The sequence below is a fragment of the Carcharhinus amblyrhynchos genome, chromosome 1 (genome assembly GCF_965287045.1).
Source record: "Carcharhinus amblyrhynchos chromosome 1, sCarAmb.v2.hapA, whole genome shotgun sequence".
Taxonomy (NCBI): Eukaryota; Metazoa; Chordata; class Chondrichthyes; order Carcharhiniformes; family Carcharhinidae; genus Carcharhinus; species Carcharhinus amblyrhynchos.
Window position 1 is genome coordinate 150,692,150 of NC_137324.1, and position 26,677 is coordinate 150,718,826.

Below are 26,677 nucleotides of genomic sequence, written 5' to 3' on the forward strand. Positions count from 1 at the left end.
TAGTAGGTGAGGATTATCTCATTAATGTTTAAAATATTTAAGAGAATTGATTGGGCAGAAAAATACTAAGTATTTCCTCTGATGGTGGAATCTGCAACAAAGTGGCACAATCTTATAATTAAACCTATGCCTTTAGGAGTGGACTCTGTAAACATGTTTCCCCACAAAGGTTGGTTGTAATCCAAAACTCCCCCCAACTGACTATGATTGTTTGGCTAATTTTTCAAGACTGAGGGACTGTAGACATTTTTCACATATGGGATGAAACCAAGTGGGTAAATTGAATTATGGAATATACTTAAGTGGCTGAATGGTCTACTCTATTCACATTTTTTTTCTGCCAGCCTTTATCCTACCAGCCTGGACCAAATTCATATTCAATTCCAAGGTTAAAGGAATAGTATTTCAATTCATTGTGCAGCTGGTCACCCCATAGACATATGATATAAATAAATGGTGCCTCGTGTAAATCTTTAACTTTAATCCATGACTGGTATGTCCTGTTATGAAAACATCTGATTGTTTACTATTTTAGAACATCTTAGTGCATCAAATCTAAAAAGATTCCATTGTATACACTGAAAATGACAGTTAAACAGTTCCAATTTTGTATGTTTAGTATGGTTGATATTATATTTACACAAGATATATAATTTCACTCACTTTTTTCACTTATATTCACTGTTATTTTAATATTTGGTCTGTCTGAAAGAGGAAAGAGAGGGTTAAAAGAACAATTGAAAGACTGAGCTGTTGACTTTTCCAGGGAAGATGTGACCTATTGGTTTGAACTTTCAATTAAAGCTAATTATGTTAGGGACCACTGAGAATTGTCTCCATTGACTGAACTCATTTGACAATTATATAAGGCAGCATAAGTGAACCAACTTATTGGTGGTTAAATGGGACAGAATCTGACAGTGTCCTGATCAAAGTTCTAAAATTTTGCTTGCCATGGAGTAATCTGAAATACAATTTTTCAATATTGTCAAGTTGCCAATGTGGTTTCATAGAATCATAGAATCCTACAGTGTAGAAGGAGGCCATCCAACCCATTGAGCCTGCACCGACATCAATCCCACCCAGGCCCTATCCCCTTAACCCAAAATACTTACCCTACTAATCCCCCTGACACTGAGAGGAATCTAATGTGGTCAATCAACCTTACCTGCACAATTTGGTGTGTGGGAAGAAACTGGAGCATCCAGAGGAAACCCACGCAGACACAGGGAGAACGTGTAAACTTCACACAGACAATCACCCGAGGAATAGTTATCACATAAAACAGGGCTGGGAAACATTTCTTCTTGGTCCACACAGACAGTGACCCAAACCAGGAATTGAACCTAGGTCCTTGGCACTGTGAAGCGGCAGTGCTAACCACTGGGCCACCGTGCCATACAACAAATAGTGAGCTGTGCAAGAATCAATGCTTGCATCTCATTGTTTACAATCTATATTACTGAATTAAATGAAGGCACTAAGTGCAATGTATCCAAGTTTGCTGCCAAAGTTAGATGGCAAAGTAAGCTACCACGAGGACACAGAGGTTGTAAAGACCAGCTAAGTGACTGGGCAAGAAGGAATAATGAGGAAAAGTATGAAATTATCTACACTGATTAGAACAATGTAAAAGCAAATTATTTTTAAAATGAGAGATTAATAAAAACTGGCATTGAGAGGATTTGGAGACCCTTTTAAACAAGTCATAAACATTGTGGTGGCACGGTATCACAGTGGTTAGCACTGCCGCTTCACAGCTCCAGGGACCTGGGTTTGATTCCCAGCTTGGGTCACTGTCTGTGTGGAATTTGCACATTCTTCTCATGTCTGTGTGGGTTTCCACTGAATGCTCCGGTTTCCTCCCACAGTCATAAGAACATAAGAAATAGGAGCAGGAGTAGGCCATCTAGCCCCAGAGTTGTGCAGATTAGGTTGACTGGCCATGCTAAAAAAATACACTTAATGTCCTGAGAGGTGTAGGTTAGAGGGATTAGTGCATAAATATGTAGAGATGTGGGGGTAGGGCCTGGGTGGGATTGTGGTGGATGCAGACTCGATGTGCCGAATGGCCTATTTTTGTACTGTAGGGTTTCTATGATTAACACACAGTTACAACAAGCAACTGGGAAGACAAATGGTTTGTTAACCTTTGTTGCAAGAATGTCAGGGTGTGAGAGTAAGGAAGTCTTCTTGAGATTTGATGAAACCACACCCAGAATACTGTGTGCAGTTTTGGTCCCCTTACCTGAGGAGGGATGTACTTGCCATTTTAATATTATTATCATATCCTTCCATAGCTTCACCCCTCCCTACCTGTGTAATTTCCTCCAGCCTCATGGCCTTCCAAGACTTCTGCACTCAAATAATCCTGGCCTCTTGAGCATCCCTGATTTAAATTGCTCCGTCATTGTCATCCTGCCTTCAGCTGCCTAGGCCCAATTAAAATCTACCCTTCAGCTTCCCTGGCCAGAATTCTTTGGCTCACCTGCTGCCAGGATCTTCCAATTCTGCTAAAGTTAATGTATTTTTGATTGGCCTGCTGGATCCCCCACAGCAGGTCCCACCATGACGGGGCTGGAAAATCTTATCTCTTTGACCAAACTTTGAACTATGTAACCTAATAACACCTTACATGGTTTGATGTCTAACTTTGGTTTATAACATTCCTTTGAAACCTCTTGGGATGTTTTATTATGTTATAGGTACATTGTAAATATATAATGTTTCTTGACAGGAGATGCAATAAGGCTTCATTAGATTGATTCCTGGGATGAGAAGGATGTCCTATGCAGAGAAGGTAAGCAGAATTTGTTCGACTTGACTTAATTTGATTTGATTTGTTATTGTCACATATTAGTATGCAGTGAAAAGTATTGTTTTTTGCTATACAGAGAAAGCATACTGTGTATAAAGAAGGAAAGGAGAGGGTGCAAAATGTAGGGTTATAGTTGTAGGGTGTAGAGACAGATTAACTTAACATAAAATAGGTCTATTCAAAAGTCTGATGACAGCAGGGAAGAAGCTGTTCTTGAGTCATTTGATACGTGACCTCAGACTTTTGTATCATTTCCCTGATGGAAGAAGGTTGAAGAGAGTATGCTGGCTGCTTTTCCGAGGCAGTGGAAAGTGTAGACAGAGTCAGTTAATGGGAGACTGGTTTGTGTGATGGACTGGGCTTCATTCATGACCCTTTGAAGTTTCTTGTGGTCTTGGACAGAGCAAGCACCATACCAAACTATGATATAATGAGAAAGAATGCTTTCTATGATGCATCTGTGAAAGTTGTTGAGAGTTGTACGGACATGCCAAATTTCCTTCGCCTCCTGAGAAAGTGGAGGTTTTGGTTGGCTTTCTTCACTATGGCATAGGCATGGAGGCACCAAGACAGGTTGTTGGAGATCTGAACACTGAGGAACTTGAAGATCTGGACCATTTCCACTTCATCTCCATGGATACAGACAATTGCTCAATATTCTCTGACATCTAGAAGAATAAGAAGTGACGTTGAAATGTTAGACACGGTTGACATGGTGGATGCTGAGAGGCTGTTTCCCATGTCTGGTGTGTCTAGAATGACAGGGCATATTCTTAGAATGAATGAGTTGGTCATTTTGGATTGAGATAAAGGAAAATTGTTTCTCTACCCTGGAAGCCTGTGGATTCTCACTTGGTGAATATATTCAAGACTGGAATGGATACATATTTGCACACTAGAGGGATCAAGGTATGTAACATGCTGACTATAATATTCAAAAATGAAATACTTGAATTTAATTTTTTGTATTGCTATTATACAGTAAATAAAATTTGGGTACTTCTCCCTAGTGTACTTGTTTAAATCTATCTCAAAAAAGCAACCCATGATGATGCATCTCCACATCATGACTACCATCGACACCGCAAACTGCCAGCTCCAAGCTCCCACTCACCTGACGAAGGGGCAGCGCTCCGAAAGTTAGTGGCTTTTGCTACCAAATAAACCTGTTGGACTTTAACCTGGTGTTGTGAGACTTCTTACTGTGTTAACCCCAGTCCAACACTGGCATCTCCACATCGTGATTATCATCGACACTGCAAACTGTCGGCTCCAAACTCCCACTCACCTGATGAAGGGGCAGCACTCTGAAAGCTAGTGGCTTTTCCTACCAAATAAACCTGTTGGACTTTAACCTGGTGTTGTAAGATTTCTTACTGTGACAATATAATCCGTGTATAACATAATGTGCAGTTTTCATCTATGTGGTTTGTGTGAATGTGATTGTCAATTGATGCTGCCTTTGGAGGCAATTTTGCAATATCGATATATATCCACTAAGAATCCTGTTTCTATTACCAGAAATAGAATTACCTTAGACTTAATTACAGCTACCAAAAATGAAAGATATTTACCTTGATTTCTCTGAGTTGGGTATGAACTCGAGAGTAGGTGTTAAAAGACAAAGTTCCAGGGTGATGGCATGTAATTCAGTGGGCTATTCCCTTAACTGATTAACATGCTATATGACCTGGCAATTTTTTTTTCAGAATGGCACAAAGTCCACATTAATCCTGGTAGGCTATGAACTTGGATAGTTAGACTTAATTTCATGGAATTTTTTTTTTAAATTAAGTACAATGGTGGGAGGCTCTGGTAGCACCCTTCCTGCTGGCTGGAATGGCGGGAACACTCAGCCAAGTTCATGCTTGGAACTTATTAATTATGCACCTGTGAGTATCAGGCTGAATTACTGGATGGGCTGAGAACTGATTGGTCTGGCTGCCATCAGCCAGTGGACTCAAAGGTCCCAGTGTCACATTTAAAGTCCAGTCCAACACGGTCTCCAGTTCACCCATCTCCAACATCTCAGGAAGCCAGAAGCATAAGTCGAGCAGCATCAAGATGAAAGCTGCTACACAGTTCAGCCACCAGGCTTTCTCAGCTTTGATCTGAAGAGTCTGGATGCAGAGCATCCAGACCCTTCTACCCAAGGGACTGTTCCAAGAAGCACAGCAACCTTATGTCTATACGAGGGAGGTAATTGACAAGGAGCTCAGCACAGTTGGGAACCAGGCCTGACTGAAGACATTGTGATTTTGTACTTTGGGATCCTTTTATGTCAAGCTTGAGCCATTCTCCCACTCAGTGATAGTGTATCACTCTGAGATTACCATTCATGTGAGCCTCAGATGAACTCGTCTCTGTACCCTTGAGCGTTGTTAGGGAGATATGTTTTAATATTTATTAGAAGTGTATGATGGAACCATTTCTAACCTCCCGAACAGGCACAGGAGTGTGGCAACTCGGGGATTTCACAGTAACTTCATTGCAGTCTGAATGTAAGTCTATTTGAAACTAATAAATAAACTTTTAACTTTTCTTCCTCAAGGGATACCAATGAGTGAAGACAGTTCATCAGCACTGACACTCTAGTGGCATGTGTGTCTCCACAGTGCTAGCACCCAAATCTAAGACATGCACACTTGTATGAGATCCCTGACCAGGCCCTCATCTTAGTTGTGGCAAAGTTAGCATCATTAGATGGTGGTGAAAGTGTCAAGGTTTGTCTCGGATCGCTCTTGTTCCCCAGTGGTCTATAAGTTTACAGAATGTGCACATTAACAGGGCACCTCTGACCAAAGCTGTGATAATAACCTAGAGAATCACAAGGCCAGAATGTGTAAGCCTGAATACAGGCTCGTTCTCTCAATGATTGCATGGATATCTCCGAGATGTCAGAGAATACCTTTGAGGGCTAGGGGTGATGTAGACATATGACCTCACTTAATGCTATTCTTTCTGAAATCTGTAATTATATAATTTAAGTATCACAGGCACTTCACCCACATCTTCCTTCCTGCTCGGCATCAGCACGCTCATACGCTGAGCTTCCAAGACCTCTGCATTGTCATCTTCCAATGAACTCTCACCTTCCTCCAGTTTATCCTCTGGCAAGGACTCACCTCCCTGTATAGCCAGACTGTGAAGGGCACAGCGCACTGCGATCATGTGGGAAAATTTATATTGGGGCTGAATTTTCGTGAGCCAACTGATCAGTCCAAGCATCTGAAGCACATCTTCAGACCTATGGTCTGCTCTATAAGTGAGTTGCAAGCAGCATTGTACCTCACCTTGGCACAGCTGTGAGGGCGATGCATTTAACCCTTATCCCTCAGCAGCCATCCCTATAAATGTAAGAATCATGACAACTCCCAGGGTACCATGCACACACGTGCAATATGTGCTTCCAATAATCTCACACACCAGTTGTACGTTGATGGAATGGAAGCCCTTGTGGTTTATAAACATTAGGGGCTGCTGCTATGGAGCTCGAATGGCCACATGAGAGCAGTTTATTGTACCCTCTTGGAATTGTGACATGCAGGACCAGGGAGAGAAATCATGAACTCTGGTACTTTTCCTGTTTTTGGGCAGCTTATCTCCATGCACCCACTATGCCCACACATCATTCACATCCTTCAGGTGCCCAGAATTGGGTACCTTAGGCACAGTGGAGCCCAAAAGTTTAACCGTTAAAAAAATTCCTTGGCTTTTGTACTATATGTATTTATTTATAAAGCCTGTCGAAAGCTAAGGTTTCAGAATGATACAGTTTAGGGTTTTGTCAGATAATTACACACAACTTCGTCATTTATGTTGAGAGAGACAGAGAGAGAGCGGCACGGTAGCACAGGAACTTGGGTTCGATTCCCAGCTTGGGTCACTGTCTGTGTTGGTAAGCACATTCTCCTTGTGTCTGTGTGGATTTCTTCCAGATGCTCAGGTTTCCTCCCCCAGTCCAAAGATATGCTGGTTAGCTTGACTGGCCATGCTAAAAAATTACCCCTTGGTGTCCTGAGATGTGTAGGTTAGAGGAATTAGCGGATAAAATATGTAGGGATATGGGGGTAGGGGCTGGCTAGGATTGTGGTTGATGCAGACTCGATGGGCCAGATGGCCTCTTTCTGCACTGTAGGTTTTCTATGATTTCTATGATTCACCTTCTGGCAAGGGCTCATCTCCCTGCATAGCCAGACTGGAAAGAGCACAGCACACTGCAATCATGTGAGAAAGCTTATATTGGGACTGCATTTTATTGAGCCAACTGATCGGTCCAAGCATCTGAAGCACATCTTCAGACCTATGGTCTATATGGACTTATGCTCTGTAAGGGAATTGCAAGCAGCACTGCACATCACCTTGGCACAGCTGTGAGGGCAATGCATTTAACCTTATCCCCAGCAGCCGTTCCTGTAGATGTAAGAATTATAGCAACTCCCAGGGTACCATGCACACACATGCAATATGTGCTTCCAATAATCACACAAACCAGTTGTATATTGATGGAATGGAAGCCCTTGTGGTTTATAAACAATAGGGGCTGCTGCTATGGAGCTCGAATGGCCACATGGGAACAGTTTATTGCGCCCTCTTGGAAGACCTGAGATTGCTGTGAAACCTGTGAATCTTTGAGTCTAGCTATCTTCATTCTGAGGAAACCTGACACAATGATGATCTTCCGCTAAAGGATATTGATGATTTTCTTTGTGCATTGGTGTGTGGTGGACTGAGATGCTGTGTAGGTCCCGTGGTGATCCCTGGAAAGACCCAGAGGCAAAGAAACTGATTGCTGCTGTCACCTTCAAAGCCTCTGGCAGGGGGAAGCCTCCAAACCCACATGGTGTCAGGTCTTCACAAAAAATGTGGCATATGTTATATACAAGGTCATGGGACAAAGACGGGCATGTCCAGCACTGCCACATACCCATTTGTAAGTAAGACTCTTTGACGATAACTTCTCAGTCTGATGAGTCACCTCCGTGATCTGAGTCTGTCCTCCTCATCCTCCTGTTCATGCTCTGGCTTCCCTTCACTAAGTCCCCCAGCAGAGCCTCCTGCTGAAGCTGTGCTCGTCAACAGCTCTCCTTCCTTCACCCAAAGGTAGGGGAGTCTAAAACTAGAGGGCATAGGTTTAAAGCGAGATGGGAGAGATACAAAAGTGTCCAGAGGGGCAGTTTTTTCACGCAGAGGGTGGTGAGTGTCCCGAACAAGCTGTAGGTAGAGGCGGTTAGTAGAGGCAGGTACAATTTGTCTTTTAAAAAGCATTTAGACAGTTACATGGATAAGATGGGTATACAGGCAATTGGGACTAGCTTTGGGATTTACAAAATAAGGGTGGCATGAACAAATTGGGCCGAAGGGCTTGTTTCCATGCTGTAAACATCTATGACTATGACCTCGCCCATTGAATGAGGACATTGAGAAACATTGAGCCCTGGATCCATTAGATCCTTCTCTCTGAATTCAAATATTGCACACAACAACGATTAAAAGGTGAAGAAAGAGAAGTTCTCATTTTGAAACCAACGGGAAATGTCAGGCTGCCTTACTTGCATTGTGCCTGATACAGTTTTGCTCCTGAGATGGTAGCACACCTCGAGGTGATTAAGATACAATTTCCAGAAATGTGGGCCCCGATCATCCCATCACCACCCACAACTTTTCTGGCGGGTCGCGTGGGAGGTGTGTGTCACCAGCCTTGTACCGTGATTTGCACACGTGCCAGGAGCACATGCGCATCTCCCAAAGACAGCAAACAGTCGCTGGTCAGACCATGCTGGAAACCAGCCGGAGGGCCCATAAGTGATTTAAATCTGTTTTAAATGTATTTTAAATATGTTTAACAATTCATTATCGGGAACTTTCAGGTCCCAATTGAATCTCCCACCCCACTTGGAGTACTTCATTCCGGCGAGGTTTAGAGTAGCTCTCTTGTTCTGAGAACTAGTGGGAGAACCTGCCTGAATAAAGAGACGGGGCAATCAGGACACCCAGGAGGTTGGGCGGCGAGGGGGCTGGTGCTCCCTGGGCATGGGCACCCAGCAGTGCCAGCCTGTGTCCCTTGGCACTGCCCAAGGGGCAAAATGTCCATGCCCAGGGGACATCTTGGCACTGCCCATTGGGCATCGGGCAGTGCTAAGAGGTCAGGGCCTATTGCAGGTGGGGCCTACGGGTGATTGGTGGGTTTGGGGGCTGCTACTCTGCAGACAGGATCGGTGTGAGATGGAGTGATAGGGATGGGCTGGGGGGGTGGGGTGGGGTGGTCAGCTGGGCAGAGGCATGCTTCCTGGGGGGGTTTGACCCCAGGGGGGTTCAGCGGTGGGGGTGGTCTGCCGTGGTGAGGGGGTGGGGGGATTGCCACTGCTGGGGGTTTGGACTGTGCACTGGGGCTCTCCGGGACAGTGGGGGTTCAGGGCGGATGTGGGAATTGTGGGGGCCGCGATCGGGCTGTGGGGGGTGCTGGAAGGCCAGCACTGCAAGGGTCCTGGACTGGCTAGCGATCAAGCTGACCAGGAAATGGGAAGAGTGACAGATCAGGACCACTGCGCATGCACAGAGTTCCAGAACTATCAGCCTCCGGTGCAAATCGGCCCCACCAACTGAGACCTCTGCGCTGCACAGAATGTGGAGATTCAGGTGAGAAGCTGAACTGACAAAACAGTCATGATTAGAAACAGTTTTCCTGCCAAGGCAACACTTTTGGAAGAATCATTACCATGATATCTGGTGTGTGGGGGGTAGTGGGGAGGGAGTGTAATAAAGCGTGGATGAAATTATTTAACCAAAGTAGCTTTGCACTCCATTCTTTGAAGTGACATACAAATGGCCTAAGATCAAAGAGTGGAATCCACTGGGCTAATGTTGAATTGCATTTATTGTGAATCCGTGACTACCCTTCATTGATGGGATGCAAGGTATGATGCAGTTTTGACTTCTCCCTATTGCCTGCATTCAGCAAATCTGCACTACCATCTTATACTCTGCATTATCACCTTATACTCTGTCGACGCTGTTGTTTTGAAGTGAAGCTAGTAAATTTTGTCTGTCGCTTTAACAGCATTGAAAGATTGGCTTTCAGTTGCTTCCTGGGCAACGAGATCTCTCTCTCCTTTCTAACTGACCTGGATCCTGTAGTGGCAGCAACAAATGACAGTTTGTCCCAAGATGGGATCCCATATTCCAGCATTACAATCCTCCCACACTCCCTCATCCCCTCCTGGGCAGAACAAATGGTACTTTCATTTTTGCTGGACACGATTGCTCTGGGACCTCAAAATGGTCGAATGGGAAAATTCTGCCCAATGTTTCAGGTCTACGGTATATACTAGTTCTGACTTCAGTTTCCCTCTGCCAGATGTGTTGAGCATTTTCAAAACTTCCTGCTTCCACTGGAGCGAAAATAATCTCTTTTGCCAGCCCTTTAAAAAGCAATCACACTTTTGTGAGCCTCTCATTCCTCTCAGCAGGAAATGCAGCAGCAGCTGCTTGAGGTCTAGTTCAGCACAACATTAAACATGGGCTGATATCTTCCAAGCTCTGGGGCAGTGTATCTGGGGACTGTCCCAAAGTTACACTGATGAACATCCCACCTCCCCTATAATCTACCAGGTAAGGATTGCACAGCAAATTCAGAAAAAAATTAGAATTGAAACCATTACTAGCTTACGGATAACAATAGTACTGACCACCCCAATCACCCACATAACTGTCCCCACCAAGGGGCCAGAAGACTATCCTCAACTTTTGCACCCCCTTCCCCAACTACACCAAACTCAAACCCCCTATGAGACCTCCAACTGCAAGTCACCCTCCAACTACTCTTCCCACCCTCCAACTACCTTGCAACTGCCCATGAAACCTCCTGACCCTCCACAGAGCTCTGACAAAGGGACATACAGACTTGAAATGTTGGCTGTATTGTCTATCCACAGCTGCTGTCAGACCTGCTGAGTTTTCCCAGCGTTTTCTTTTATTGTTTCAAATTCCAGCATCCGCAGTATTTTGTCTCTAAGCAGAACACAAATCTGACAACATCCAAACAGAAGTCCGCAAGGAGGTAGGCATGAAAAGAAAGGGTTGGAGAATCTGGTTTGCCCCACTGTGCTAATGATTACTGCTGTTCAGAACAACAGCAATTGTTGGCCAAGTGGCCTGCCAATCAGGATGTTCTGCATAGTAGATTGGCTAATTTGGACTCTTAACTATCTAGAATGATAGGCTATTTGGCCAATGAGCATAGGCCCTGTGATTAATATTGTCTGCACCCTCCTCTTCCAGGTCCTGATGACAGATATTGAGAAAAATATGCTGTAAAGGACTTAAAAGCTTTTTCAGTTGTGGCATCAGAATCTTGGAAACACAGATGGAAGAAGGGGTCACTCATTAGTAACAAATGGTAGAGCCTTAAAAATAGCTCAGGAGGTGTAGAAGAAAGTTGCTTGTAGTGTGAATGCCAATTCCACAGCTTTTGCACATTGAAATAGTTTAGCAAAAGTTCAATGACGTTAATCAGGTCATGCTAGATATGAGTATCCACTGTAAACTTACATTGATGCAACATCCTAACCATTACATCACTTACAATTTCCTCAAAAATACCTTAACATTTCAACATTTATTTTAAATTTCAAGAGATGTCATGATGTTCCATTCACCTTAAGTCAAGTGTGTTTTTTCACTCACTTTCCCATCCAAAATCACCCTACAAAAAATTTGGGAAAAGGACAGGAAATGGGACTAATTGGGTAGCTTTTTCATGGAATTGGCACAGTTATGATGGGCCAAATGACCCCTGTGAGTGCTACATGAGTACATAATTCTAATTAATTTGCTATTGCACGTAGATTGTAGATTGGTTTCAGCATAGCATGAGGCTAGTTGGCTGGTCTTGTCCATGTTGGCTCTCTGCAAAAACAACTCAACTGTCCTTTTTCCCGTAGCCCTGCAATTACTCTTCAGATGATTATCCCTTTTGAAAGCCAAATTGAATCTACCTGGCACACTCTCAGACAGTGCAATCCTGGTCCTAACCATTTACTGAGTTAAAAAAAAGTTTTCTTCATGTCAGTTTTGGTTCTTTTGCCTATCACTGTACAACAGTGTCTTTTAGTTCTAGTGGCTTTTGCCAATGGTAACAATGTTTCCCGATTTACTCCATCCATGCTCCTCATGATTTTGAACATGTCTATCAAACCCCCTGTCAAGTCTTTGTTTTCTGAGGACAACAGGTCCCGCGTCATTGAAGTTGCCCTCTCCAAATTAATTGTATTCTGGATCATTCCTTTTCCATAGCTAATCTAAACTTTATGATACTATGAACACTATTCTCTAAATGTTCCTCCACTGATAATTAATCCAATTAACCCACTCATTCCCAAGAACCAGATACAGCAATGTCTCGTTCATTATTGAGCTAGAAACATAATGATCAATATTCTTCATTATCTCAAGTCTATACAGTTTTTGTACTCGCTGTAATTTCCCTGAAAATCTGCTCCTATATATCATAAGAACATAAGAAATAGGAGCAGGAGTAGGCCATCTAGCCCTTCAAGCCTGCCCCACCATTCAACAAGATCATGGCTGATCTGAAGTGGATCAGTTCCACTTTCCCGCTTTCTCCCCATAACCCTTAATTCCCTTGTCTATCAGAAACCTACCTACCTGTGACTTAAATATAGTCAGCGAGGTAGCCTCCACCACTTCAATGGGCAGAGAATTCCAGAGACTCACCACCCTTTGAGTGAAGAAGTTCCTCCTCAACTCTGATCTAAACTGCACCCTCCCCCCACTTATTTTGAGGCTGTGCCCTCTAGTTCTGCTACCGAAGAACAAAGAACAACCCAGCACGGGAAACAGGCCCTTTGGCCCAACGAGCCCGCGCCGCCGCATCTTCCTACACCTACCCTGCCCTGTGTGTATGTGAATGGAAGCCGTAATGTATCCTTTCTAAGCAGGAAGAATCTTTCTACCTCTACCCTATCTAGCCCCTTCATTATCTTATATGTCTGTATAAGATCCCCCCTCAGCCTTCTAAACTCTAACGAGTACAGACCCAGTCTATTCAATCTCTCTTCATAGGCTAATGATGGGGATATCATGGGGATATCTTCATGGGGATATCATCCCCACTTATTGATGACCTACAAGTATATCCAGTAGATGATAGTGCTTCTATTGTTTCTTAATTCTAACCAAATAGATAGTGTAGTTTACCCCTCCAGGACATCCTCTCTCTCCCGCATTGTTATATTCTTCTTAATATTGTCATCCATTCCCTTTTCTTTCCTTCTTAATCTTTCCTGAACACTTTGTATAGAGGAACATTTATCTAACATCTCACTTTCCATCTTGTTTTCACCCCCCCCATCCCACACCCCACTAAGGCCAACTGCCACATTCCTATACTCTGCACCTTTGTTCTGCCACTTACACATTCCAATCTCTTAATGGACGCTCTTAGAACTATTCTCAGCCTTTATCATCACCATTTACATTCCCTTTGCCCCCTTTGTCTATGGCATTCCTATCAATTATAGCTCCTTCCCCCTCACCCTCACAGTATAAATCTTATCCAATTTTCCTTGTCTTCAGATTTGACGAAGAGTCATCATTCAAAATGTTGGCTCTTTTCTATCTTCACAGATACTGACAGACCTGCTGAGATTTTCCAGCATGTTCTGTTTTTATTTAGTATCCTGTCCTGTTTTGTTTTAAAGTTGGGTCTCTGTTATCACTACAACACCTTATTCCCATAAGGTAATCTTTGTTTATCTTTCATAAAATAAATGTTCTTGATTTTTTAAAAAACTGAATATAAGTGATGCTTTACTGCTTTTAAAGACTGAAATAATATCATATGATGTTGTTGATTAAAAGTGTTTTAAGATGGGAGAACCAAATAATTGAGGGTAAGCTGATTAGAAAAGAGACCAAAACGTAATTGCTATTATTCTTTCCTTTACGCACATCAATGCGCAAATTGATGGATGCTGCCTGAAACTAGGGAAATCTTATTGATAATTGATAATCAGAAAGAGAACAAACCTCATGTTAGAGTTTCAATTTTTATTGCTTTACATCAGCAATGCAAGTGGAATACCATTCGGTCCCTTGTTTTATAACAAGATTGGTAGTATAGTCTAGTTGTTTCTACATTATTGTAGTTGCTCATACCGCAGGAACTTATTTCAATTAATTACTTTCAATTTCACTAGACCCCAGTCAAAAATTACTTTTGCAGCTGGGTATAAAGGCTGCATTGCACCATTATGTTGGGATTCGATTCGGGGGTAAATCCGGTCTGCTTTTCATTGCATATTTCTAAAGCATGGTATATATTTCAATGCTATGGTAGATTACTGTTCTGAAGTTTTATACTGCTTATGAGCCTTAAATTTAAAAAAAGGCAAACACACATTTGCAGAGTTACTTCCTCCAACCTTTACATATGAGAAAATGATATTTTTACAGCCGTTTGGGTTGCTTATTTTTAAAGGCACTTGCGTTGGTGTTTGGCCAAAGGGGTGGTCTCATGACTTTGAGAAAATAGTTTCTTTAAAACCATGAATACCCACAGGCCTTTCTATGTGATTTTAATGCAACAAAGACTTTTTTCTTGTCTATTACTGAGTTCCTTGGAGACTCGTGGCCCATCCAAGGTCACTATTTTCAAATTATTTTTGATTTAAAGAATTCCCCTTACATCAATGAAAATGGGAATCATGTGAGTGATAAACCTTTTTGGGACATGGGAGTGACATAAATTGCACAGCATTCTTTGGTAATAAGAATGAGACACCTATCCTGGTAATTATGGAAGTTAAGTGAATAAGCAGTCCTGCCTTTCACATCAGGAATCAATTTTGATGAAATATTTGCTGAAGTATACAGGAATTCTAGAGCCCTTACAATTGGCATGAAAACAGTACCGTTATAGATCTTTATAAAAATTAACCAGTTCAAGTTTGAGTTGTGCTTTTTTTCTATACTCTGAAAACTTTTAAGTGAGTTAGCTGAATAGAATCTCTCATTTTAAAATAAACATTCTGTAGTACATAGTGCATGGTACATTGGAGTATATGAAGCAGAATCTTGTGGAGGCCGTTTCAGAAGACAATTGTGGATGCTATTGTCTGTTCTGGAATATACGTTCGGTGACAGGAGTAAAAATGAAACTGACTTCCACTCGGGAGCAGGATGACTGATCATGTGCGATTTCATGCTGTTCAGCTCATTACATTTTACATATACATGCAGGAGGAGCTCGGAGAATCTCATGGTTCATGGAGGACAAGAAGTCACTGACCCCGTTCTTATCACAGGGAGTTGAAAAGTCCTGATGCCATATTCAAAGGACACTCAGCTATTCACTCACTACTAGCCAGGAGCTCCAGATTCTGAAACCATCAGGAAAGATGTTTCCCAGGGAAGGCAGCAGCAGGCCTTCCTGTCTGACTAGGGTGGCTTAGGTGGACATCACAGTGGAGGTTAGTGCCTATGGGACCCACAAAATATTCTGTCAGCAGCGCAGAAAAGAGATGAATGATTTAATTTGCTCCCCGAGGATACTATCTATTCATTGTAAGAGCATAACATTGGTATAAGCGTGCAAGTGCGGAGGGGTGTAGGATAGGAATTTGGATTACAATTATTGAAATGAAAGCTGAAGTAGGCCATACGGACATACTAATTAGGAGCAAAACAAACTGAAGGAACAGCACCTCATCGTCTGATTCTTCTGAGACTTCTGGATTTAACATTAAGTTCAACAACTTCAGACCATGAACTCTCTCCTCCATCTTGATTGCTTTTTTTAAATTCACATTTGTCCTTCCATAACCGTCTTCTGTAATCTTCTAGCCTCTGGATGTAGCATCTAAATTTTGAAGATGTCTTCTTCATTCCTTCCTGGTATTATCTAAGTAGTACGAATGACTTTTCAGTTTAAGAGATCTTTGTACTCTATCATTCCTGGGGCCTGTTGGTGCAAAGCATGTACCTCTGGATGAGCCCCAATGTGGTGCTGTCCCAAAGACCTAACAGTGGCCTCACATTCTGGTCAACTATATGAAACTTGAAGCTGCTCTGTGTGCAATGGAGAATGGCCATACCTTCAGTGTGGATGATTGGTCTGCCATAGGCCTCAAGACCCACCTAGATATTGGGGTTCAGTGCTGCTTATTGATCTATTTTCAGTTGCTGGGCAATAGGTTACACTTTGTTCCTCTCTCAGTCTTTACCTTCAGTTTTGCATTGCTGCAAATCATGTTCAAGGTGGTGAATATCTCATCTCTTCTGTGATGGTGTCTTTTTGGAGTTTCAGTGTTTTGGGTGCTCTACCTGAGTTCACATTCATTTACTGACACTGCTAACCTTGGAGAACTGACCGGCTGAAATTTGGCTGGTGGCAAAGGAAAACTACTGTGATTTTGACCTGCCGAGTTTTGCAAAATGATTCTATTTTACACATTTATTGCAGCGTTTATCCATTCACCAAACATACTGCGCTGTTCTGATGGCGATGGCCACCACATTTGGGGCAGGCTATGCCCTGGACTGCAAAAACCTCAGTTTCTCACCTAGATTCCCAGTTTCTCTTTTTAGACTGTTCATTTAGGATGCAAATGCTAATGACTATTTGTAGTGTTAAATCTTTTTCTCACAGCAGCTGCATGCAGACTAAATCACTGTGGACCCAACAGACTACTCGATCCCTCACTAACTCATCAGCAAGGGTGCCAAACACACATTTCTCTGTTAAGATTTTCAAGGTTGCCATATATGATTGTATTGATTCATCAGATCTTTGATTTTTTTGAGTTAAACACATGCCTGTTGAGTATTACATTCTTCACTGGCAGGCAAATGGTATCAAACTTTTTAAAGATTATTTCAGGATGCTTCTTCTCCTCCTCCATTTGAAAGACAAAGTTTCCAACAGCCTCAGGGACTGCTAGATTTAGTGAAGTGTATCTTGTACTTTATTTGATTTATCCAAAATCCAGCACTGCAATATATATGCCATGCCTTTTCAAACTTGGCCCAGTTGTCGGGAATATTTTCATTGAATATCATAAAGTCCTTGTGCCATTCTGCCGCTCCAGACACCATGATAAAGTGCTGGGTTCCAATGACTGGGAACCAGGGACCCATTATAAACAATAGTTTATTCACTAGTCTGAGCAGCTATCACTTGTTTGTTGCTCATGTTCCAGGAAGAGCTCCTGCACCTCCATCACCTGACCCTTAAATATTGCATCATTATGTCTACATAACGATTGAAAAACACTGAGTCTTCCAAAGAACTCTGTAGAGGTCTGTCAGGAATGCAAATAAGATTCAGAAATTGGGTTATGCCTTGAAATACTGGGATGCAGCTTGTTTCCATGTTGGTAATATGTCCAGCTTCCCTCTCTTTCAAATATTTGCATCTGAAGATACATGGCTAAGAGAAGGTCTGGGAAAGGGAAGCTAACGGAAAATAAATCGGTTGGACTTAAACCTGGTGTTGTCAGACTTCTTACTGTGTTTACCCCGGTCCAATGCCGGCATCTCCACATCAAGGGAAGGTCTCCCAGGCCTGATGTTCTTTTTTTCCTGCTCTAAGAATCTGCCAGTATGTGACATGCCCTGTGAAAGCAGGTTCATTGGTCTGCCAGCCAGTGCTTATGGAACCCACATGCAATGTAAATAAAGCCTTAAAATTTTTTATATATGTTCAAAAGCTGATGGAGCACTATGGATACATGCCTGAGGATTACTGTTGAGTGGCACCTCATCTTGATGGCAGCCAGTGCCATATTTTGTTTCCCACCTACTAACAGGCACCTGAGTTGTGCCCCTAATTGTGTGATCCCTCAGCCCCTGATTTAATTAGAGTATCTTCTCTTGGCCCTGCATTGCTCACAGATTTTCAGGGCCATAAAATGTCTTTCATCCAGCATTCCTTTTGTCACACTTCAGATGTTGCACTTTGTTACAGATGTAAAACAATCTTAAAAAGAAAGAATGCCAAGGATTTCATCTGGCTTTTTCTGACCAAAAGCCTGAAATTTACAAGCAATTTACTGACCTCTAATTCCTGTCAGGAATTTATAGTTGCAATTATATGGATTCTAACAGAGGGTACAGGAATATTACCCTTAAAAGGACAGGTCAGATTAACCACTAAACACCACAACAATACTCCAGACCTCAAATTATCCATGACCAATTGCACCAGGAGATCTGTCGTATATTTATTTTATCGTGGAAGAAATGTTTTAACAGTTCTCAAAAGATTGTTTAACTATAATAACAGCCCTTGAGGAGCAGGAACACATTAAGCATCTCCATGCAAGATTCCCAATTGGATTTTCAGGGCTGATGTTCGTAAAAACATTTATAAATTCATTACAGCATGAGTAAAGAGGAAAGTTTCAGGAGTTTTAGCAGACCCAAGCACAGCTTTCATATCTCTCAACATCTTGGCATTTATTTCTTAAAAATAGAAATACAAACAGATGTCACAGCTTTATCCAACTCATATCCATTTCAGTCATAACACAGAAAATTAAATCTTTATCTGAGAAATGCAAGCACATGATATGAAAATGCTCAATATTCTGAGGTGAGTGAAAAAGGCAATTGTATAACTGATTGTGCTCTGGATTTAACATTATGCCGAATGTTTGTGTTAACAAAATTGGATTCAGGTGCGTATCAGTCTTGAACTTAAACCCCATCAAACAGCCTGTCAAACAAAAGTTCGTGATGAGTGACTTTTAAACAATGCAAACAGTCTTAACCAGTAAGGGGATTATTGGCCAGTGAATTTAAACCTGGCCTTAATCTGCTGGGCACAAGTGCAAAATCTTTTGGTGGTTCCTGACTTGTTTCTTCCAATGTTCTCCCCACCTGTTCTGAATGGATCAACTGCTCTTGGTATTCCAGTAAACTCTGTGGGATTTTTGGGGGTTTAATCTTCTGATTGTTTACTTAAGTCATTTATATTTTCTGGGTTTTAATCCAAATTACAGCAGGAGATAAGAGGACTCCATAGATATAGTTAACCCTGGTGGTAGATCAAGGAACTCACGTGGATAAAAAATTACAAAGGTGATACCAGATATGTGTGGGTATACATATCAGGAAAGCTTTAACAGTCTATGCTCCTTTTCTCTTCATAGAAGAAGGCTGAAGATTGACCTATGATAGAAATGTTTAAAGTTATGGAAAGTTTTGATAGAGAGAATTCAGAAAAAAATGTTTCCTCTTGTAGGGAAGAGTTTAAGTAGGCCATATAGTCACCAAGAAACCCAATAGGGATATTCAGAAGAAACTTCACCCAACAAGTGGTAAGAATGCTGAACTTACCACCACAGAGATCAATAATATTGATAAATTTGAGGGGAAGTTAGATAAACATACGAGGGAGAAGGGAATAGACTGTTACTATGACATATCTCATTGAGGAAAGATGGGAAGAAGCTTGAGTGGAGCACACACACAGCAGCAAAGACTGTTGGGGTGAATGGTCTGTTTCTGTTCTTACATCCTATGTAATATTATCACTCCTGGAGATGTTGGAGAATTCCCAGTTATATTCCAACCCTGGGCAGGAAGATGGAACTCACATAGATGTTGGGCGAGATTCTCCAATCTCGTTTGTCTCACCCCTGCTTCCAGCAAGAATGGAGAATTTGGCACGCAGCCAAAACTCCATTCACTGCAGAAGCACCAGAGAATCCCATTTGTTGATGAAGTGAGGGTTTTGGGCGATATTTACCTCAGGGTTCGTGTGAAACCTTGGTAAGTGAATCAAAGTAGGTTTTTTAATCAATGGGGCCATCACAACAAAAACTGATGACCGCACTGGAATTGGGGGCAATAAAGCCCGTCCTTCTGGCAGAGCCCTGAGGGACATTGTTGCTAGACTGGGTCAGCAGCAAGTGGTGAGGGAACCTTCAAGAGAGAAAGCCATACTTAACCTCATCCTCATTGACCTCCCTACTGCAGATACTGCAGCATCAGTAGGAGAGACCACAAAGTTCCATCTTCACATTGAGGATACCCTCTATCATGTTATGTGCATTACCGTGGTAAGAAATGGGATAGATTTTGAACAGAACTAGCAACCAAGATTGGGCCCATGGGGCGCTGCAGGTCATCAGTAGCAGCAATGTTGTACTCAACCACAATCTGTAACCTCACAGCTCAGCATATCCCCAACTCTACCATTACCACAAAGCTGAGGGATCAACACTGGTTCAATGAAGAGTGCAGGAGAGCATGCCAGGAACAGCACCAGGCATACCTAAAAATTAGGTTCAACCTGGCAAAGCTACAAACAGGAATACTCGTATGCCTAACAGCATAAGTAGCAAATAATAGAGCTAAGCGACTCTATAACTAATGGATCAGATCTAAGCTGTGCAGTCCAGCTATATCCAGTTGTGAGTTGTTGTGGACAACTAATGAGTGGACAATTGAGGTTGGACAATAAATGCTGCCCTTGGCAGTGACACCCACATTTAAGAATGAATTTAAAAAATCTCCACACAGATGAGAAATTGAAACTGAACCTCCTGGTCTGACCATTTTGGTGTTACAACAGGCAAAACTTTTGCTTAAATGAATACAGCTGAATAAATGCACAGAACGTAAACACTCAATGAAATATGTTGACCTTTCATTGGAATGTAACATGGCATTTTGAACCAGGTGGATCTCATTGAATACCCTTTATTTATTGGTTTCTGTATCAATACAGAGGGATTAGCATTGTTTTTATACTGCATGTTTATTCAACATGATGAGTCTTTTAATTCATTCAATTTAAACAATTGAACAATGCAGGAGTAAAATATGTTCATTCTGCTGAACCAATACTGGTGTTCATAATATAACAGTTTGTGACTGTTAAATCACCTGACATAATGTTCATCTCCTCAAGTAGTTAGTACATTGTTAATAAATAATATTTATATCAATATTTAAGCAATTTTTTTTGTTAAAATTCCACATGGTGTGAAAGCAGGAAGTGTTTTGTATTACTAGCTCTGGTCTATAGTGTAGTGCAGTTTATAGGAACGGTCTGTTCTTACAGAAGGTATCTTCAAATTTTCAGCAAGATTAAACACTTGACTTTAGATTCGACTCATATAGTTAAATTAATTTACCTATGAGCAAAAACCACTGGAAAGTAGTGACAATTTATTTCACTTTGTGCAGTAAAACTGTAGGTTATTTTAACTGCATATTGTGTATAACAATGCAATATTGTTAAATCTACAATTAAATTGTTTATGAGCTTCCCAGTTCACTTGTCCACTGTTGGGCGTCCACATTTGAATGCATTTAAATAACATAAATACTTATTAAAACCCAGCTCGCTGGAATTGCACTCCCCTCCTCCCCCCGCCCCACTTCAGATGAAATGGCTACTCCAGCTCTTGGTCAGTCACAATATAATGTGCCTCAGGATGGGGAAGGGTTTGATCTACGTGGGGCACTGAAACAGCAATATTGAACGGTTCAGGGGAGGACAGGGATATCAGTGACTATAATGATGGGATCAAGGATTGGATGTGGAGGAAGGAAAGTGATTTGAGGGAGGGAACCCTGTACATGATGCTGTTCCAGCATGATGAGAGGGCCGTGATAGTCACAGTGGGGTGTTGGAAGCAGGCCTCATAATAAAACCTGATGCAATGACGCAGTTCAAAAACAAGGAAGGAAAAATATAGCTTAGGACGGTACTCAGGGTTTGTGGAAGGAGTCTACTATTGCAGTTCTGGGCTAATTGAAGTGGTACCTCACTATTTTCTGCTTTACCAAATGGAGAAGAAGATACTTCAGAAATGTTCAGAACAATCAAATGTCAATTGAGCAATAATTGCACCTTAATTCATGCTGCGCATTCTTGCAAGAGCCCGTTCCTGATTGGAACCATTTTTGGATTGACTTGCAAATACCTTTTGTATCTCTTAGGAAACGGCGAGGGTAAGAAGCAATCAACTGTAAAGGGACAGCGACCAAATTGCATATGCCTAATAGCCCAAATACCTGTAAACTTTGCAGCTGCAGGTTCAACCTTGGTACTTGCCCCAACACCACCCAAACCCTCCCCACCCACCCCCAGAATACTGTTATAATATTAGTGTAAATTGAGGCACCTGTGTAATCCAAAAGATTCAGTCTGACAGTGTCCTGACTGAGGCTGCTACAGACTGACAGCATTCATTCAGAATTGAGAGTTGAGATTGTGAAATCCCTGTCATGGCTGTGGCATTTTTGGGGGATTGAAGGGGGAAGGGTGGGGATGGTGGTTGGCTTACTGATGTTCCTTAAGGCAAATAGAAGAGCAGGCCAGGACCCTCCAGGCCTTGGCCCTCCAGGGGACATGCACCAAGGTCATCACTGACAACTGGGCGCAGCAGTCAGCAAGCTGTCTCCATCTCTGCTGCGGATGTCAGGGTCAATAGAGTGGATAGGATGAAACTTTGTCCCCCCATAGAGGAGTCAATAACCAAGGGTCATAGATTTAAGGCAAGGAGCAGGAGTTTTAGAAAGGATTTGAGAAAGATCTTTTTTACCCATAGTGTGGTGGGAATCTGGAACTAACTGTTTGAAAAGGTGATAGATCCGGGAACCCTCATAACATTTAAGAGGCAGTCAGATGTGCACTTGAAATGCCATAGCATACAAGGCTACGGAGCAAGTGCTGGAAAATGGGATTAGGATAGACTGTGTTTAATGGCAGGCACAGACACGAGGGGTGAAAGGGGCCCCTTTTCTGTGCTGTAAAACTCTATGGCCAGAACGTTACCACCACTCATGCTGACAGGATTTTCCCATCCTGCTGTAGTGAGCAGAGATTTGGCCAGGTGCCAAATACTCCGATCCCACTGCAGCGGGAGCGTGGCATGAATGGCTGGTAAAATCGCACTCTATGGATGGAATTTGACCAGCTTGCCCCACCCATTGATGGGTGGAGCGAGTCGGTAAAAAAACACATGAGAGCCGAGAAATCAGGATCATGCCCAATTTCTCGGCCCTCGCAAATTTATGACAGCGGATTTCCGGCGATGTCAGTGAAAGGTTGAATAATATATTTAAATATATTTAAATATGAATTTGAATGTGTTTAGTCTGGGCTTACATGCCTTTATGGCCTTGCAGGAAGGAAAACACCTACTACCTATGAACCAGGAACAGTCCTGTTGGCCTCGCCGAAGGCCATTGAGGCCTTCTGGGGAGGCGGAGAGCAAGGCGGGTGTCCCTTGGCCAATGCCAGCCTGGCAGTGCCACCCTGGCACCTAGGCACTGCCCACAGGCCGGTGCTGGGGCAGCACCTATAGGGCAGGGCCTTTGGAGGAGGGGGGACCTGTTGAGCACTCTGCAATAGGATCAGAATGGGGGGAGGGGGCCCAGTGCGCACTTTGAAATGAATCAGATCAGAGGGGGCCTGCTGCTGCCCTGCAGTTGATATCAGATCGGGGAAGGGGCAGCCCAATCACTGGCTGCTGAGGGCATGGGGTGAGCAGGCAGTGGGGGCTAGATGCCCATTTTTTGTGGGGGTCATGATTGGCCGCGGGCTCTCACAAATGTGGTGCAGTAGCGGGGACGTGATAGCTCACTCACTCTGTCTGTCAGACCACTGCAGTTGCTATTAAGCATGTGCTGAATCAGAGGTCTGCACGTGCATAGTAGCTCCCTCGACAGATTAGCTGGTGAATTAAGCCCAGCCCACAGCCTGCAGCAGCTAGAAATGGTCTAGACCATTTTTTCATTGACGAAGTGCATAAGATTGAGTGTGAAATCTCACCCAAAAAAAGGTTCTGAAATTCTCCCATTTTCATGTTAGCTAGACATTTTAAATCATTCTTGTAAAATTCTGGCCTATGATTCTAATTATGACTTCTATCTGAAGATATGCCCTGTGATTAGTCAGGTGTAATGATGCTACCCCTCTTACAGATGTCCTATTGTGTGCTTCAGTCTACAGTATTTTGCACCATCTCATAACAGTACTTGATTTGTATCTGCACAGTTGTGACATGATTGAAACCACTTTCTCTAAGAATTTGGTAGAAATTGGCGTGGAGCTAATTGTCATAGTGAAACCAGTATTTCACTATGTCTAGTGGGTCTGGACTTTATTCTCCAAGCCTACTAGTGTCTCCTCACCCTGCTGGGAGTGGTTCCCTCCAGCAGTGTTTACAACTGCTCCCCCCTAGCAATGAACAGGTACCTGACCTCGCTGGATGGAAGAAAGGCCATTGAGGCCACTTAGAAGGCTGGGAGTAAGGGGATGTGCCCCTTGGACAGTGCCAGCCTGGCATTGCCAGCCTAGCACTCTGGCACTGCCCAAGGGGCAAAATGGCACTGCCCACCAGGCACCTTGGCACTGCACACTGGGCAGTTTTAAAAGGGCGAGGCCTACTGGGGCAATTGGTAGGGGGACCCACTGCTACTCTGCAAGAGGATCTATGATGGAGTGATGGTGTCAGGGCTATCGGGGCAGCCTATCAGGGCTGGCCATCGGGGTGGAGATGTGAGGAATTTAGATGTGGTGGCAGTGACGGAGACTTGGTTAAAGGAAGGGCAGGACTGGCAGCTGAATATTCTTGGGTATAAGTGTTTTAGGTGTGACAGAGGAGGGTTGAAGAGAGGTGGTGGGGTGGCGTTGTTAGTTAAGGAGCACATCACAGCAGTGCAGAGGGAGGACAATATGGAGGAGTTGGGGATTGAGTTGCTGTGGGTGGAATTGAGGAATAGAAAGGAAGAAATTGCGATGCTAGGGGTATACTGTAGGCCACCCAACAGCCCAAGGGCAGTGGAGGAAGGTATTTGTAGAGACATTTTAGATAGGTGCAGAAAGAATAGGGTGGTTGTAGTGGGTGACTTTAATCTTCCTGGAGTGGATTGGAAGGTGCCTAGAGCTGGGGGTACTGATGGGGAGGAATTTGTAAAATGTGTATTGGAAGGGTCCTTGGAGCAGTACGTAACTAGCCCGACTAGGGAGGGGGCTATCCTGGATTTAGTGTTGGGTAATGAGCCGGGGCAGGTAGTTGAGGTTGCAGTAGGCGAACATGTGGCTAACAGTGACCACAAGTCTGTCTACTTTAGGATAAAAATGGAAAGGGATGAGTGCCGTCTGAAGGGGAGGGTGCTGAACTGGGGGAAGGCGAGCTATAGCTGGATTAGGAAGGAGCTGAATGATGCTGATTGGGAGGGGTTGTTAGCGGGCAAGTCCACAGTTGGCAAGTGGGAGGCTTTCAAGGGCAGACTGATAATGTGGCAGGAAAGGCATGTGCGGGTAAAGAGGAAGGATGGGAAAGGCAGGATTAGAGAGCCGTGGATCACAGGGGATATTGAGGACTTGGTCAGGAAGAAGAGGGCGGCATATATTAGGTCGAAACAACTAGGAACGGAGAGAGCGCTGGAGGAATATAGAGAGAGTAGGAGGGAGCTTAAAAGGGGAGTTAGAAGGGCAAAAAGGGGGCATGAAATGGCTTTGGCTGTTAGGATTAAGGATAATCCAAAGGCATTTTACTCTTATATTAGGAACAAGAGAGTGGTTAGAGGGAAAATTGGTCCTCTTAGGGACAAAGGAGGAGAGCTATGCATCGAGTCTGAGGGAATGGGGGAGATCCTGAATGAATACTTTGCGTCGGTATTCATGAAGGAGAGGGGTTTGGTGTCTTGTAATGTCTTGGACGGAGCTGTAGATCATTTGAGGGAAATATCCATTACGAGGGAGGAAGTGTTAGGGTTTTTAGGTACCATAAAAACGGATAAAGCTCCGGGGCCTGATGGTATTTATCCCCGGCTGCTTAGGGAGGTGAAAGATGAAATTGCTGGGCCTCTGACGCAAATCTTTGTCTCTTCTTTGGACACAAGTGAGGTCCCAGAGGACTGGAGGGTATCTAATGTGGTACCGCTGTTTAAAAAGGGCAGTAGGGATAACCCTGGTAATTACAGACCAGTGAGTTTGACATCAGTGGTAGGAAAACTGTTGGAAAAAATTCTTAGAGATAGGATGTATAAGCATTCGGAGCATTGCGATCTGATTAGGGATACACAACATGGCTTTGTTCAGGGAAGGTCTTGCCTTACGAATCTGGTAGAACTTTTTGAGGAGGTGACAAAAATGATGGGCGAGCCGTTGATGTCATCTACATGGATTTCAGTAAGGCGTTTGACAAAGTCCGTCATGGTAGGCTGGTAGAAAAAGTTAAGGCACATGGGATACAAGGACAGGTAGCTAGATGGATTGAAAACTGGCTAGGCAGTAGGAGGCAGAGAGTAGTAGTGGAAGGGTCCTTTTCTGGCTGGAGGTCTGTCACCAGTGGTATGCTGCAGAGCTCAGTACTGGGACATCTTTTTGTAATATATATAAACGACTTAAAAGAGGGCGTACGTGGTGTGATCAGCAAGTTTGCGGATGACACCAAGATGGCAGGATTGGCGGATACTGAGGAAGATTGTCAGGTGATATGGCAGGATATAGATAGGTTGGTATACTGGGCAGATAGATAGCAGATGGAATTTAATCCTGACAAATGCGACGTGATGCATTTTGGAAGGAATAATGCAGGGAGGAGTTACATGATAAAAGGTAGACCAATTAAGAGTATAGAAATGCAGAGGGACCTGGGAGTGCAAGTGCACAAGTCTCTGAAGGTGTCATCACAAGTGGAGAAGGTTGCAAAGAAAGCTTATGGAATTCTAGCCTTTATAGGAAGGGGTATAGAGTATAAGAGCTGTCGTCTAATGCTTCATTTGTACAGAACGTTGGTTAGACCGCATTTGGAGTACTGCGTCCAGTTCTGGTCACCTTACTACCGGAAGGACGTGGAGACCCTGGAG